Raw genomic sequence first — 16,816 nt, forward strand, 5'->3', positions numbered from 1 at the left:
GTGATCTTTTCTCTCTGAATTTCCCTTTACCACATCTTACTTTTTTTTTAATAAACACCATATTCTTTGGAAGCTTGAACTTCAAGTCAGTGGCCCCGGGGGTGGGCTTGTTCCATATGAATAGGGTTCATCTTCTGAATAATAATAATAATAATAATAATAATAATAATAATAATAATAATAATAATAATAATATTCTTTGAACGTTTGAATTTCAAGCCAGTGGCCCCTGTGGTGGGTTCGTTCCATGTGAAAAGGGTCATTTCTGAATAATAATAATAATAATAATAATAATAATAATAATAATAATAATAATAATAATAATAATAATAATAATAATAATAATAATAATAATAATAACAACTAAATGGCTGGTGTCAAGAGCGTTGTGTACTGGTTGTGGTCCGCAGAGGGTCGTCCAAGGAAGCCTAAAATGATTTATGAGATTAAAGTTGGATAGCTTGGAGCTAGGCGCCATGGTCAGCCAGGAAGATTTATTGAGCAGAAGAGGGAAAAGTGGAAATTAAATACAGGGGAGTATAGAAAGGGTCAGAATAACATTATTATTTGAATGGTGAGTTAAAGTACCTCTCTCTCTCTCTCTCTCTCTCTCTCTCTCTCTCTCTCTCTCTCTCTCTCTCTCTCTCTCTCTGTTATAAGTGGTATCCAATTCGGGGGAAGGGAATGACTAAAAGAGTGTTCTTTGTGAATAATTGAAGAGCTTCCACCGGATACAGGAGGTCTGTAGAACCGTGAAATTATATTAGAATTTATGAATGTTCAACGTGTAGATTTTGGGGAGAAGGTTCAGGCTTTGTAAGACGGATAATGGCGCGTTAGTCTCGTAGCCTTGAATTTATGATAATGATAATAATTATTTTTTGATGATGAATCAAGAGTTTTCTTTTGTAGTGAGTCAGTTTTTAGATCATTGAAAGCTTGCAGGTGTGGGTTTGAAATAATTTGGCAAAGTCAGACATTGCAAGACAGTTTTACGCAAAGCAATATTTGCATTATGTCTTCACCACTGCTACTGCATTGTATGTCTGAAATTTCATGCATTACAATACTAAGGATTTGCTGAAAAAAATAGAAGTGTTTGAATTAAGAAATCCTAAGAAGCAAAGTTAAACACTGCAAGATAGTTTAACGTAAAGCAATATTTGCAGATAGTTATATCTTCACCACTACTACTGCATTTTATTTCTGAAATTTCATACATTAAAATAGTAAGGATTTGCTGAAATTATAGAACTGTTTGTATAAAGAAATCCTAAGAAACAAACCACGCGCAAAACGCGTGGCGGAGATTCCTTTCTAAGGACACAAACAAACAAACGCGAAGATTCTTGGATTGCTTTGGCGAGTGATCGAACACCTGGGTCTTGAGTTTTCAGTTTTTTTTTTTTTTACCAGATTTTTTTGTTTGTTTATTTTCACTGTGATGATTTTTATTTTGAGCAGATGTCTCGACCTTGTGTTAAATACATTTACATTTGTGACTAGGTACAATATTATGGCCATTTTGTTCTTAGATGTTGTACTTGTTTATTTTTGTTTTTTGTATTTAGTTGTTTTAGTTGTTATTTAGTTATTTTGCCCTGCGAGTAGAAACCACTGTTTTGGGAATATTTGGCATTTTAATTTATAGTATATTGTTTAAATCATCTTTGTGCCTTCTTTATCTCATCTTCCTGTTGTGGTGAAGCTCTGTATTCCTTCCCGCTGTACAGTAATCCTCTCTCTCTCTCTCTCTCTCTCTCTCTCTCTCTCTCTCTCTCTCTCTCTCTCTCTCTCTCTCTCTCTCTCTCTCTCGAATTAACCTGAGCTATTCTTCCCATAATGTACCGTCTTATTTTTCTCCTCCATCTCCATATCCATCAACCGGCGATGAAAGCCCACGATACAAATAAAATTCCGGTAATTCCAGTCATTTTCTCCTTTAGAGGTTTTAGGGAGGGGCTTTTCTCCCCCCTCCCCCTTCATCCGCCCCCCCCCCAATAGTAAACCCCCAGGCCCAATATTTTTCTTTAGAGTTGTTTTAATGGGAGTTCGCTTTTGGTAGGGATTTTTGAGGGGTGTTATGGGGAGGGGGTGGGCTGTGTTCATCTGATTTAGGTGTTGGGGGAGGGGGAGGGGGAGGGTGAGGAGGGCGTTGTTAATAGGTGGCAGTGCTATTCCTCAGATCTGGGATAATGTTTAAGTAGTTGCGGACGTGACCATGTGTATGTATGTCTGTCTGTCTTTCTGTTTGTCTGTTATAAGGGGTGGGTTATTTGAAGACCAGTATGAGACCGGTTTGAGACCACTTATCTAGTCCTCCATTCGGTCTTTTCCCCACTTTGTTGTCTTCTGGTGCTTGAGGGGTATAGGGTGGTTGGGGTGATTTGGAGGAGGTCTCTTTCGCACACCCCCTCCCTGCCTAATCATAACCCCCCACCTCCCATCCATCCATCTAATCCCCTTCAGTGCCCTTCTCCCATCAGTCCATCCACCTACCTCCATTTCAGTGGTTGTGTTTGTGAGACATTTGCGATTTGATTCAGTTTCAGAGTAGTTTCAGATCTCGATATTTTTATCTCCCACTAATGCTGTCACATTTTTCTTTGGTGGGATGGGGGAGGGGTGTTTTTGGTAGAGGAGGGAGAAAGGGTGAGATGCCTGGGTCACAGGAAGATCGGCAAAGTGTTTTTTTTTCCAAGGAGTTTGACATTTATTCCAATATTCATTCTTTGTCTTTTAATTTCTAGGTGTAAGGAGTTAGTGGCTTGATTTAATTTGTTTTCTGAATGGCTTTGAATATTGTTTCATTACAGAGTGACATTGATTTTCATTCATCATTATGAGGTCTTTGTGTGTTCCTCTTAGGATTATGCCACTTGACAATATTCACCGTATACTTGAGTCGATGGGTTATGGTTTTCACGTTGTCTTATTCCCATACAGGTTTTTGTTCTGTATTTAACATCATCTTGGACATTACCTTCGTTCTTGTTATGAGTGTGTTATGTCCTGTAGCTGTAATTAAAATACTTATTTATTGTGTCATATAATTGTATGCTATGTGGGTGCGGAGCATTTGTTTATTATTATTATTATTTGTTTATAACATGCAAGTATTTGTATACCTAACTTTGATTATTTATTAATGTCATGCATTTGTTGTCAAACGACGGTCCCGAAGAACTTTATCAATAGATAATGAAACACCGCATCATATTTTAACTTGTTTTACTTAGATTCAAATTATAAATCTACAAATCTGTAAGTATTTGAATATGAGAGAGAGAGAGAGAGAGAGAGAGAGAGAGAGAGAGAGATTTCCCTCTCTCAAACTTACAGGTGGCCGTGAGCCGACGAGCTCCCCGGGCGCGCGAAGACGTCTTCTTGAGTTCTCCTCGCGGGAGGAGATGCGACCTTTTTCGATGAATCTGGAGTCGTGCCTTTTTCGGCCGCGGGTCCTCTGAGATTCACGGAGATTCACGAGATCCGCTGCTTTTCGCGACGGGCTTTATCTGACTGAGAATATTTAAAAGTATGCCACCTCCTTTTTTATTTTTTTTTATTTCTTGGTCGCCATGAAAATGAGGGTGGTATTTTTACCATGTGCTTTTTGCTTCTGTGTGTGTGTTTTTTTTATTAGCCTTTGGCGATTTGGTTGGTTGGTTGGTTGGTTGACAAATACTCTCGTGGAGAAATACAAGGGTCTTCATTGAAATGTTTGTGTACACTTATTCATTATGTATTTATTTTTAGTGCTATGTATGATAAGGTGAGCGGTGTATTACATTTGTTTTTGAAGTCATACTTGTTAATTTCACTGGTAGTATACTCAAGAATTATATCCTCTAATTATTACATGCAGATATATATACAATATATATATATATATATATATATATATATATATATATATATATATATATATATATATATATATATATGTATGTATGTATGTATGTATGTATGTATGTATGTATGTATATATATGTATATATTACATTACGTGTATTACAAATCACCATGTATGCTCATGTATAAATACGGCCCGCACACATAAATTTGTGTAATTTTATGCATATACGTTTGGTGTATGTTTATAACAGTTGTAATTTCCCAAGCAAGTTATATAGCAATATTACTTGTTAATGTTTGATTGCAAAAGGATAATCATATAATTGTTGGTGATGCGTCACCTAATTATTAGTCTACTATTTATACTTGCGCAATTCTTAATTAGCATGTGTTGTACATGCACATGCTTCATAATTTTCCCGTGCTGTACATGCGCAAAGGTCTCTGTTGAACACAGCGCATGGCTTAGAAAACGTTCCCTAAAAAGCAATATGAGTAAAAGTTAATTTACGTTAACTGTGAAGTTTGAAATTCATTTCGGTTTTAATTAGACTCTGATGAGGTAACGCCGTTTGGCAAATTCTTTGATGTACAAGCCACGGGAAATTAACTTCTCTCTCTCTCTCTCTCTCTCTCTCTCTCTCTCTCTCTCTCTCTCTCTCTCTCTCTCTCTCTCTCTCTCTCTCTCTCTCGTGATGTTCAGTGAAAGGTGTATGAATTTGGACATGGGAGAGTTGCCTTAGAAATATCGTATTGATAAAAGCTTTTCCTAACATATCAAGAGCATAATTATACTCCTGTCCTTCCTGATATATAAATATTTATTGTTTTTCCTTTTTAATTTATACCATATTTTGCTTGCTATGAAAATGCACTCTATATTCTCGCCTTGAAACACATCAGCGTTGGAATTTTAACTTTTATGAGATATGGCTGTCAATGATTTGAAGCTAAGTATCATTGCAAAATCAGCATTCTTTGAAAAAATCCTTTCACAGATCTCCATTCACGACTGTGTGTGTGTGTATATTTATATATATATATATATATATATATATATATATATATATATATATATATATATATATATATATATATATATATATATATATATATATATATATTATGTGTATTGTGTATATATATACATATATATATATATATATATATATATATATATATATATATATATATATATATATATAATTTAGTAATCGAATAAACATGAAGTGATGTACTGTAGGCCGCTCGCTTAAAACTTGGATACTTAAACATGGGATATATTTACCGTAGACTAATTGCAATGCACAAGACAAAATCCATTGGTTCACACTGTATTTTTAAAAATAGAATAATAATAATAATAATTATTATTATTATTATTATTATTATTAGTTCAAAGCTTATTTATTTTGAGACAGTTTGTTGTTGATATTATTGTTGTTGCTGTATCATAATCGTTGATGTTGTTGTAGTGGGTATGTTTAGGTGACCAAAAATATGATTCAGTTGTAATTCATTCCTTCATATCATATTATTATTATTATTATTATTATTATTATTATTATTATTATTATTATTATTATTATTATTATTATTATTATTGGTAATCGATCTTTTCGCATAGTAAAAATGACACTACAATTTCATCACTTGAACCTCGAAGGAATCTCTAAACTACCTGTAGCCGAACAGACAAAGATCAAATGACATAATCTGCTGCTCTTAAGTCAGGGAATTCAAAGCTCATCCTTCCACCACCCTTTGGCCAGTCTCGTAAAATAATAAAAAAAAAACTTATCTCATTTGAGGCCCAGAATAATGATGACCTGGGGGAGACTCGCCGTAGGCCAGGTATATATCGTCAGTATTTATATTGGTTTAGTGTTTGAGTTTTATTCAGTTCGGTTCGCGGTGGGAGTTATATACAGAACTCCCAGGGAGTTTGTGACCTTCGTTCGGAGGGAATTGACGCTGTTGTGCGGTGTTATTCGGCCAAATGGAATTGTATTGGTAGAGTGATGATATGAGAGTGTTTTGTGTGTAATTATGTACCTTTTATTCATGTGTACAATTGAGACATGCATAAGTAATTTGTGAGAGTATATATGTGTAAGTCTTTGTGAGAGTAGATATGTATAAGTAATTTGTGAGAGGACTTGTTAATGGGATGACTATTGCAATTGGGTTAAGAAGTGAAGGAAACGTAATTGTAACATATATATATATATATATATATATATATATATATATATATATATATATATATATATATATATATATATATATATATATAAATATATATATGTATAATACTGTATATATATATATATATATATATATATATATATATATATATATGTAGAGAGAGAGAGAGAGAGAGAGAGAGATGTATATATATACATCTATATATATATGTGTGTGTAGGTGTATAAAATTAAATGACTGATATGTTTAATGAGTGAATTAAGACTCAGATGGCAAAAAGCTATTTTTGATAAAAACGTTCAGTATAAAAAATCAGTCGCCTGTTAAACGTTTGGTATATCGAATGAAGTCAATAATTTCCCCGAATTATGTTGTTGTTAAACGGCTCTATCTATCTCTCGCTGGCTTTATATATACATGTATAAAATTAGTATTGGGGATTTAACCAGGATTTGGTGGCTGTAATATAATTACTTTTTGCAACGCCACCTGGGTAAGGAAAATATCACTCTGCTCCGCTGAAAGCACTTGAGGAGATTTCTCTCGCACGGAAGGGGAATGTTATTCACCTCTAATTACGTGAACCTTTCGATGGCAGGACGCAACAAACCTCGATGAAACCGGTAACACACACACAACAAAACGTTGCTGTTGAAAGAAAGAAAAAGAAAAAAGAAACGTCTTTGAAAAGACGCTTCCCTGACGTTTTCGAACCTTAGCCTTTACGCTGGAAGGCCTCAGCGTCGAAGATCGCATGGCACCCAATTCTTTGGGAACGCCTCTTTTCAACCCCTCCCCACCACAGTCTTTCTTCCCCGTCCCCCTCCCTTCTCTCTACCCTCTCCCTCTCCCTCCCATCTCCTCCCTCCCTCCTTTTTACGACGGCATTTGTTTTAGTTGTCCCGCACCGCTGCAAATGGAGTTAGTATCGATCAACTCATAGGAACCGCGGAATGGAACACACGCACCCCCCTCCCCTCCCCTCCCCCACCTACCCTTCTCCTTTCCCCTCCCCAACCCCCTCTCATTCTCTCTCTCCTTTTACCCAGTCAGTTTCCTCCTCCCCCTCCTCCTGGGCCCATCTCTCTTCTATCCCTTTTAGCATCCTCCATCTCCTCCCCCTCCCCCTCCCCCTCCACTCCTCCTCCTCTTGTGTGTGGGTGATGCAGGGCGATGGGAGAGCCGTCGGAACGGAATATTACAAGCCTCCGATGGGAGGGGGAGGGTCTACCCCCCTTACCCTCCCCTCCCCCTCCTCCCAACCCGTTACAATCTGAGTACCTTTTGATCGTGTGACCCATATTCGGTCGGTTTTGATTTAGTGTGTGTGTGTGTGTGTGTATGTGTGTACATGTGTGTCTGTTTTGTACGTTTATATTTTTATATTAGTATTTTAAATAACATTGATGTTTGTGGGAAATAGAGCCTCTTGCGTGCATGCGTGCGTTCGTAGTGTCTGTATCGTCTGGAAGTTGAAATACTCTCTATTAGAAAAATGTTGTTGTCGTCGTCGATGCTGACGCTGTTAAAGAGATGCTCTCTACGCAATGAAAGGCTTTTGTTCAGAGTGGTTAAGAATGATCGATTTGGGGCTGAAACCTTGAATAAGTGTGGGCTATATCACAAGAGAAATGTACTTTAGAATGATTTTGATTTCGTGTTGGTGTGATTGCCTTCGTAATTTTATTGATTATAACGACATTGTCTTTATAATTTTACAGATTGTTAAGGCTACTGTTATTAGTTTTGTATTACAAAGGTTCAAAACCCATTCAGTATATTTAACACTGTAATCTTTTTTCATACCTTGTTGAAGAACTATCCATTTCGTATTAGAAGAACACGTTTGATTACGAAAGGAATAAAAGATAATTTTAAAAATGACTCCGGAAAATTGGTGTGATGCGAGACACTTTGAATTTCACTTTGGTAAGTTTTTTCATTATTTCAACATAAAACAAGGATTCTCGCTTTAATAAAGTTTATTTTCAAACGTTTAAAGTAAATTGTTTATTAATTTTAGTGTGCGGTTTCTGTCTCAAATTAAGCATCTTGTATTTCCCAATTTTTGTCCGCGTAACTAGGTTTAACTTTCCAAATATGAAGAATGCTCTGTGCCGTACCTCTTACTTAAGAGAGCAGATACCTCCAGACATTTCAGCATTACCTATTCTGTGACAAATTATGTTAAAAATATTGGTTATAAGGCTGAGAAACAGCATCTGATGTTCTCAGTTGGTGTGATGTAGGGCCAAAATCCTCATCGTGAACATTGATCAAATATTTTCTTTTTTGTAAAAGGAATTTACATGTGACCAGATTTTTAGGTCTTTGATAATGAATAATTTGGAGAAGATTCTCTTTTTTTTTAACTTTAAAAATTACGTTAATTATCATTTTAATAACTTGCGTTAATTATAATTTTAATCTTTTTTTAAATGTTGATGTTAAAAATACAGGAGATTCTGCAGAAAGTGTCAGCTCTGAGCAACGTTTTGGCTGGCTGGTTAACCAGTCATCACCCCCTTTACATCTTCTCTTCCTCAGCTTAATCCCCAGTGGGGATCGCAGTTGTCATCCGCCCCTCGTACAGCTATATTCATATTGTCGCCGGCGTGGGTGGCTAATAAGCATCGCTTCTAGTACCCATCTGTTAAGGTCACGCCCTAATAACCTTAATTGCCCACTTTGACGAGATGGAAAATATTTGTCACTTAATTACTTATCTAGGGAATGCAATTAGTCCGGCGGGGGAAGTAGCGGGGATGGGGGAAGGGGGTGGGGAAGGGGTCTTTGGAGTTCGATTTGATGGAGGTTCGATTTGGTCTCCGTTAAAGCTGACAGGGTCATTCAGTGCATCTCCCTCCCCACCCCTCCCCTCCATCTCCCTACACCCCCTCCCCCTTCCCTCCCCCTTCCCTTCCCTTCCTTCCTTCCCTTCCCTCCCCCCCTCCCTCCCCTCCCCTCCTCCTCCCCATCCCCTTCCCCCCCTCCCCTTCCCCTCCTCCCTTCCCTTCCCTTCCTTCCCCCCTCCCCTCCCCTCCCTCCCCTCCTCCCCTCCATCTCCCTACACCGCCCCTCCCCTTCCATCCCATCCCCCCCTCCCCTCCCCTCCCCCCATCTCCCTACACCGCCCCCTCCCCCTTCCATCCCCTCCCCTCCCCTCCCCCCTCCCTCCCCTCCCCCTCCCCTCCCCTCCATCTCCAACCAACCACCACACAAAACGCATTTGTGTGATCCCACAGGTCAAAAAACCATCATGTCTTCTTGTCTTCCCTCCCCCTCCTCCTTCCTCCTCTCCCCCCCACTTCTTGGGAAAGCACCCTTTCCCCTCTCCCCTTCCCCCTTACTCCTCATGCCTTTTTCGTTCATTCATGAGATGAGGAGTACCGTTTCTTTCATTGCTTTTCATTTTGAAAGCAATTCTAAACTCCTACGTTAGTGCGCATACAAATGATTTATTTATTATTTATATACATTCCTGTATATTCTCTGTCTCTCTCTCTCTCTCTCTCTTCCTATATATATACACATATACATACACACACACACACACACACACACACACACACACACACACACACACACACACATATATATATATATATATATATATATATATATATATATATATATATATATATATATATATATATATATATATAGATATATATAATAGAAGGTGTTTCATTGTGAATTCATTTGACTTTCGCCTGGCGTAAGATTTCCTTTCTTCGTTGCTTAATATGTTAACTCCATTATTTCAAGTAAATTCAGTTAATAATTATATACTCAGCCAGTGCTGATTCGTCCTGTGTTGTAGATTTCAATCAGCAAGTACTTTGTTTTGAAGATTTAAAGCATGATTAATATTTATTTCAATTTGCAATAAAATTTGCATATCCATTTATTCACCCTCCTCTCTCTCTCTCTCTCTCTCTCTCTCTCTCTCTCTCTCTCTCTCTCTCTCTCTCTCTCTCTCTCTCTCTCATCAGGCAGCTGGTGTCGTTGGCGATAACAAAATTCAAGCAATATTGGGCAGCCTTGATTAATAAACCTTACCGCGGAGATTGAAAATGCATGTACGTTGTTGCTTCCGCATACTAAAACCTAATTATTTTTTACAACCGGGTTATGTTTTTTAAGTATTTCTCAGTGATGTAGTGTGTTATGAGGTCATTATCTTTATATTTATCTATATATATAATATATATTTGTACAGTATATATTATACTGTATATATAGAGATGTATATGTATGTACATGGATATATACTCGTATATACAGTATGTATATTTTATATATACATATATATATATATATATATATATATATAGATATGTATATGTATATATGTGTGCGTATGTATATACATGCTTTTTATATGAATATATGTATAAATATATATATTTTATATATACATACATATATATATATCTATTATACATATGTATATATATGTATGTATGTATTATTTACCTATGTCGGTTGTGTCCAAAAAGGAATAGGAAGAGCCAGAAAAGGCGAGATATCCCTTCGCCTTATATCAGATCTATTAATGTCCCGTAGTGGATGGGGAAAGTCAATTTCGTATTGGAGCGTGGCTTTGACAGATCTTAATGGCGGAAAACCGCTCGTGCCCTCCAGATTCGGTTATAGTAAGAAGTCTTTTATCACCATTTCTGGTTGTTTTTCCCCCACTGGCTTTTTCTGCAGGATACGAACGCCATATTTGGGGGTAATTCGCAGTTTCTGATTTCTGTCATTAGTGCGGAAAATGTCTTAGTTTTGTGTCAGTTTCTAGGGCATGTTTTAAGATTTTAAATTCCCATGTCTTATTCTTCATAATTTTGTTTTTTATCTTGATTAAGTGAAATGTATAAGGTTTTCTGTGCATTTTTTCCTGTATAGTGAAAAATGTTTTAGTTTTATGTCAGCTTCAAGGGCATATTTTAAAATGTTTAAAACCAATGTATTTTCTTCATAATCTTTTTTTTTTTGCATTGCTTAAGCGAAATGTGTAAGATTTTCTGTGTGTTTCTACGTTGTGTACCTTAGTAAGAGAATCGTCGTACACACTTGTGTATTTGAAATCAAAGACAGGCAAGCATTTTTTTGCATAAACGCATGAATTGTTTATAAAGTGCTTGCTTGTTTGCCAGCCTGGTGAGAGTTGATAATTAGCTCAGTGCTCTGATGAAACTGTAATAATAATAATAATAATAATAATAATAATAATAATAATAATAATAATAATAATAATAATAATAATAACACATATTTAGATAAGCAGCCAAAGAAATGGTAAAATAAACCACGGAAACTTCTAAGAGAATTTTGACGTTCCAGGAAGCTATTTGCTTGCGGCAAGAAGTGTGCGTCGAAGGTCGTGAGGCTGGCTGGGTTCCGGCCTCATATAACATTCAGAGGCCAAACGTTAGTTGATGAGAGTAAGATAATGTGGGCAAAAAACGAGCACTGATATGCACTGTATATGTGTATACATAAGCATGTATGTATGAATGCATATTATATATATATTTATACACACACGTACACACACACACTATATATATATATATATGTATGTATATATATGTATATATATATATATATATATATATATATAGAGAGAGAGAGAGAGAGAGAGAGAGAGAGAGAGAGAGGTCTGTTTGTAATTCATTCGCCTTCATAATCCACAACCTCTTTCTCCCGCATGGCACTTAATAATAATAATAATGCCATTTCCAACCCTTCCCTTCTTATCCCAGTCATTCGTCCATTTATCCTTTTCTCGGCAATCTTTCTTTTTCGGTTTATCCAATCATAATAAATATATTTCTCTTGACATCTCAATTAAAAGGTGTAGTTTGTCATGATAACGGGTGGATGAAGGAAGGAACAAGGGATGCTGGTGGTCATTTGTAATTCCGAAAGAGATTATGAAGGTTGGGCAATATTTTAATTTGTTTGTGAAAGTATTGGCGCGTGCGCACAAGGGCATTCAGTGAGGTGAATTGAGAGTTTTTATGTACTTTTTATTTTATGTCGCTTTCGCCTCTGTCAACTTGCGCATCTAATGTATGTTTGGTCTTTCATAGACGTGTTCGGCACTTCCGTACACAGTACACTTTTATTTAAGTGACTTATCTATTTAGAAAAGTGTTTCGAGAGTTTAAGTCTTCCGTGGACTAATAGGCATTTATCGGAGCCATTAAAGCGGGCGTATTGGAAAGGATTGCTCTGACCTTGAGAGATACGAGTTCCTCATTTGCTCTTTAAGTGAGTTTAAATTTTTGAATTCTTTTAAACTTGTATTTTGTGTACTGGTAACGATTTTTTCTGATCCTTATGTAACATATTTTGTAAAGAATAAATAATACAAAAATAGAATGTTTTTAATGAATTATTTCAAAATTGTAACCTGCAAGATTATTTTTAAAACACTGAATTAGCCGGAGGAAATACTGTTTTGATAAGTAGATGTAAAATTTTTCAATGTCTGAAAATTTTGCAAAATTGATTACACATTGAGAAAATATCTATAAACTAAACAAAATCTTCTTTTCCTTGCAGGTGAGTTGGTAAACCCATCGCTAGGAGAAAACCCCATGTCATCATCAGTCTAAAACGCTTTAGACTTCATATCGTTGAAGCTTGTTAGTTCTGTAGATCATAGCTGGAAAAGAATTCTACAAGGTTTGTTTGATTTCATGTTTATCTTTATCGAAATTATCAGATGTTGGAAGATAGCAGGTTACTGAGATTCTCTCTCTCTCTCTCTCTCTCTGTTTGCTGTATGGCGTAAAGTATATTTCAGAGGTCTGTCGCTGGCGTTATTATTTTGTTCACAAAATCCACCATAATGAGATCGGGCTTAACTTTTGTTTATTATATATATATATATATATATATATGTGTGTGTGTGTGTGTGTGTGTGTGTGTGTGTAAAATTGACAAAGTATTTTTCTTTCAAAGAGAACATAATTTGGCCGGAAGCCAAAAAGTTCGTTATAAAATAATAGTATGTTAAATAGCTTGCCTTCTTATGATTACTTTACGACTAGTTACATAAAATAAAATAAAAAAAAATAGACACTTCCTGTCACGTGACTGATAAACAGCTCCCAGAGAGACGGACTCATTACATACAATATCCTTAAGAATGAATCCTTTAAACTCCTTGCCCGAGTATGAATTTTCCCCTGGATCTTCCCGTTCGTAGTTACCGCTGTAATTCCTCCTATCCTTGAAACGAATTCCACGCAACACCTCGCTGCTCGTTCTTGGAGAATTGGTGACGAGAGAGAGAGAGAGAGAGAGAGAGAGAGAGAGAGAGAGAGAGAGAGAGATCAACAGGAATTTTACGTGAGGTATTGTGGAATCACGTATTCGGGATGAGACAGTGAGTGGACCAGGCTTTGTTTAGTTATTGAGGAAAGTGGATGAATGGAGTTGAGCTTAGTGAATGAGGTAGGTGGATAGATGGGGTGATTGAGTTTAGTGGAGTGAATCTGATATAGGATGGTTAGGTGTTGGCTGGTTTACGTTATCTTATGAAATGTGTGGACGAATATATATATATATATATATGTATATATATATATATATATATATATATATATATATATATATATATATATATATATATGTGTGTGTGTGTGTGTGTGTGTGTGTGTGTGTGTGTGCACGCGCGCGCTATATAAGATGAGGGGTGGGGGTTGGTGATGGATTTGGCTTAGTGAATTCTGGTCGAAGAGGAGATAGTAAATGGGAAAGAATAAATTTACAGGGGGAATTTACCAGTAAATTAATTTTCATTTTAATTACTTGATTGTTTTTATGTAAAACAGTTATCGAAATATATTAACTCTAACGTTGCCGTTTTGCTTTTGCAATTTTTTTAAAAACATATTTACTTATTTTCCTAAGGACTGAAAATCTTAAGAGAAAGAGAAATACATTTTAATTGTCAACATGATTTTCGGGCGTTTATTCATCAAGAGTGACAGAGCGTCGAGGAAAATTCTATTTGCAGTTTCTATTTTTATTTCATTTTATCTTATCCTAATATATATTAAAACCGGACGTTTATGAGAGTAGGGGACGAACGAAAGAAAACGAGAAATAGTATATTAAAAAAAGGCAATTGAAAGAACACGAACAGGGGATGGAGGGAATCGGCAAATTAGATCATTAGAAGAGGGTGCGAATGATGTCATTGGAGAAAATAAATAAACGAAGATGAAATGAGAAAACGGGCGAGAGAAAGGAAAGAATGAAAGAATGAGACGGAGGGAAAAATGAATGAAATGAGAAAATGGTTGAGAATGGAGAGAATGGAAGAATGAGATGGAGGGGAAAAAATGGAAAATATTTTGGGGGAAAATACAGTGAGGTCTCTCCATCATTTTGGCTTTCAACATCCTGCACCGTCATTTTGGTCGAGCCTTTGGTAAATATTTTTCCTTACTCTCTCTCTCTCTCTCTCTCTCTCTCTCTCTCTCTCTCTCTCTCTCTCTCTCTCTCTCTACTCTACTCATATTTTGTCCACATGTGCACCTAAATGTTTCTCATCTTTTCTCAGTTTTCTGACTTCCTTTTATTTTATTAGCCCTTCCATTCTAATTTAAATTTCATCCTTTTGCTTTCCTAGAATTCTTCCTTACTCCTCCTCCTCCTCCTCCTTTTACTCGTCGTCATTTTCTTCTTCTTCTTCCTCCTCCCCATCTCCTACTCCTCCTCATTTTACTCGTCCTCGTTTTCTTCTTCTTCTTCCTCCTCCTCATCCTCCTACTCCTCCTCATTTTACTCGCCCTCTTTTTCTTCTTCTTCTTCCTCTCCTCATCCTCCTACTCCTCCTCATTTTACTCGTCCTCTTTTTCTTCTTCTTCTTCCTCCTCCTCATCCTCCTACTCCTCCTCTGTGGTTGAATCTCAGAATACTCCCCCATTCTCCTGAAGGCTCTCGATACCAACGAACAATTACAAAGCAATACCCATCAATACTTGAGGGTCTTGTTATTGTCCGCATGAAGAGGCTTGCTGCCACTTCATTAGGAGGTAATGGTCATTGATAGCAGTATTTTATCGCATCTCTCTCTCTCTCTCTCTCTCTCTCTCTCTCTCTCTCTCTCTCTCTCTCTCTCTCTCTCTCTCTCTCAGCAGTGTTCATCTCAGGAGATTATGTACAGTGCATTCCAATCTTTCCACACATCTCTACCTCCTCTGAGAGAGAGAGAGAGAGAGAGAGAGAGAGAGAGAGAGAGAGAGAGAGAGAGAGAGAGAGAGAGAGAGAGAGAGAGAGAGAGAGAGAGCTTTGTTGGTGAAATACTTTCTTTGCTTGTATAAAACTCATGTTTATTAGAGACAAGGCCTGTGCTTCGGAGAGGTGGGGATTTAAACTCTATGCAAATTTCTGAGAATAATGGATAATTATGTAAGATACTTAATAATTTGCATAATAAATTATGTAAATTATTAGTCTCTTTGCTATGATAATTCATAAATTAACAGTGAACAGTGCTAGTCATAACGCCGGTGTAATTCAAGACTGATTAAGATTCTAATTGAAGATTGCAGTGATTAAGATTCTAATGGAAGATTGCTTTGCAAGAATGTGAGTGAAGATTCTAAGTCAAGACTAATTGGCCGCCATGATAAGGAATTATAATTCATAATTGCTGTTCAGATTTGTTTTCCACGTTTAGATTGGAACTGTGATTCGAGATACTGATTTCAACGTTGGTCTAAGATTGAGATTCAAAATTTATGTTAGATTGTGATGTGTTTTGGTTTGTTCACAAGGTTTGGGTTTCAAGATTCTGGTTAATGACTGGTTCGGGGCACTTATTCATAATTTTTTGAAGAAATTGAACATTTTTGTCCAATAATGGGACATGATCATAATTCAAGATTATATAATAGTATTTTTAGAAAAATCTGATTCAGGATCCGATTTAAAAATGAAATTCTAGATTCAAATATAAGATTGTTTGTTGTTCAAAGCTGATTTAAGTCCAAGCTTCAAGATCTTGATTCAGTCCTAGCGTGGAGATTGTTGTTCTAGAATTTTCAAATCTTATTAAAATAATGATTTGATATTATAAGTGAAGAACTTTATTTGGTGCTGTTATTCAAGATCGTGATTCATGACTCTCATTCCGGGTTAACGTGACATAGTGAGAACCTTGACTGTCAGCCTCCACAGTTCAAAGATGGTCTTATTTATTCTCTTTTTCTTTCGTTATTATCGTCAAGCTTTATTTCCTTCGTCAAACAATTTATAAGTGCAAATCCATTACATGTAAAGAAGTTTAATGCAACCATATTCTTACTTTTCTATTTTCTTTTTAAATATTCTAAAGTAATCTCTCTCTCTCTCTCTCTCTCTCTCTCTCTCTCTCTCTCTCTCTCTCTCTCTCTCTCTCTCTCTCTCTCTCTCTCTAAAAGCTTTTTACCTTAAGGCAATTCAGGCCCATTTTAGTCATTAGTTATAGTGCAGTAGTTTTTTTTTAAAGCAACCGAGTCACCTACACTCTTGCATTTCCTGGTTTCTTTTTGTACTTCTGTTCATTTCTAGTCAACAAATATTTATAATTTTATATGATTATTTATCTTTTTATATGGCTGTGTTTACTTATTATCAAATAAAATTGAACTACGAAAGGAATTGATGTTTCTTAGGCTCGGTTTCATAGCCATGTTTTGGAGTGTTTGTGAAACTAGGCTAGTTCTCCTAATTTTTCATGGCG

General features: G+C 36.3%; 1 protein-coding gene across 24 annotated transcripts in view; it reads left to right on the forward strand.

The window, feature by feature from the left end:
* sif (still life) overlaps window positions 1-16,816 on the forward strand; it is a 682,529-nt gene that overhangs the window by 207,875 nt on the left and 457,838 nt on the right. The gene's annotated exons all lie outside the window — the stretch shown is intronic.

The sequence above is a fragment of the Macrobrachium rosenbergii genome, chromosome 27, assembly GCF_040412425.1.
Source record: "Macrobrachium rosenbergii isolate ZJJX-2024 chromosome 27, ASM4041242v1, whole genome shotgun sequence".
Lineage (NCBI taxonomy): Eukaryota > Metazoa > Arthropoda > Malacostraca > Decapoda > Palaemonidae > Macrobrachium > Macrobrachium rosenbergii.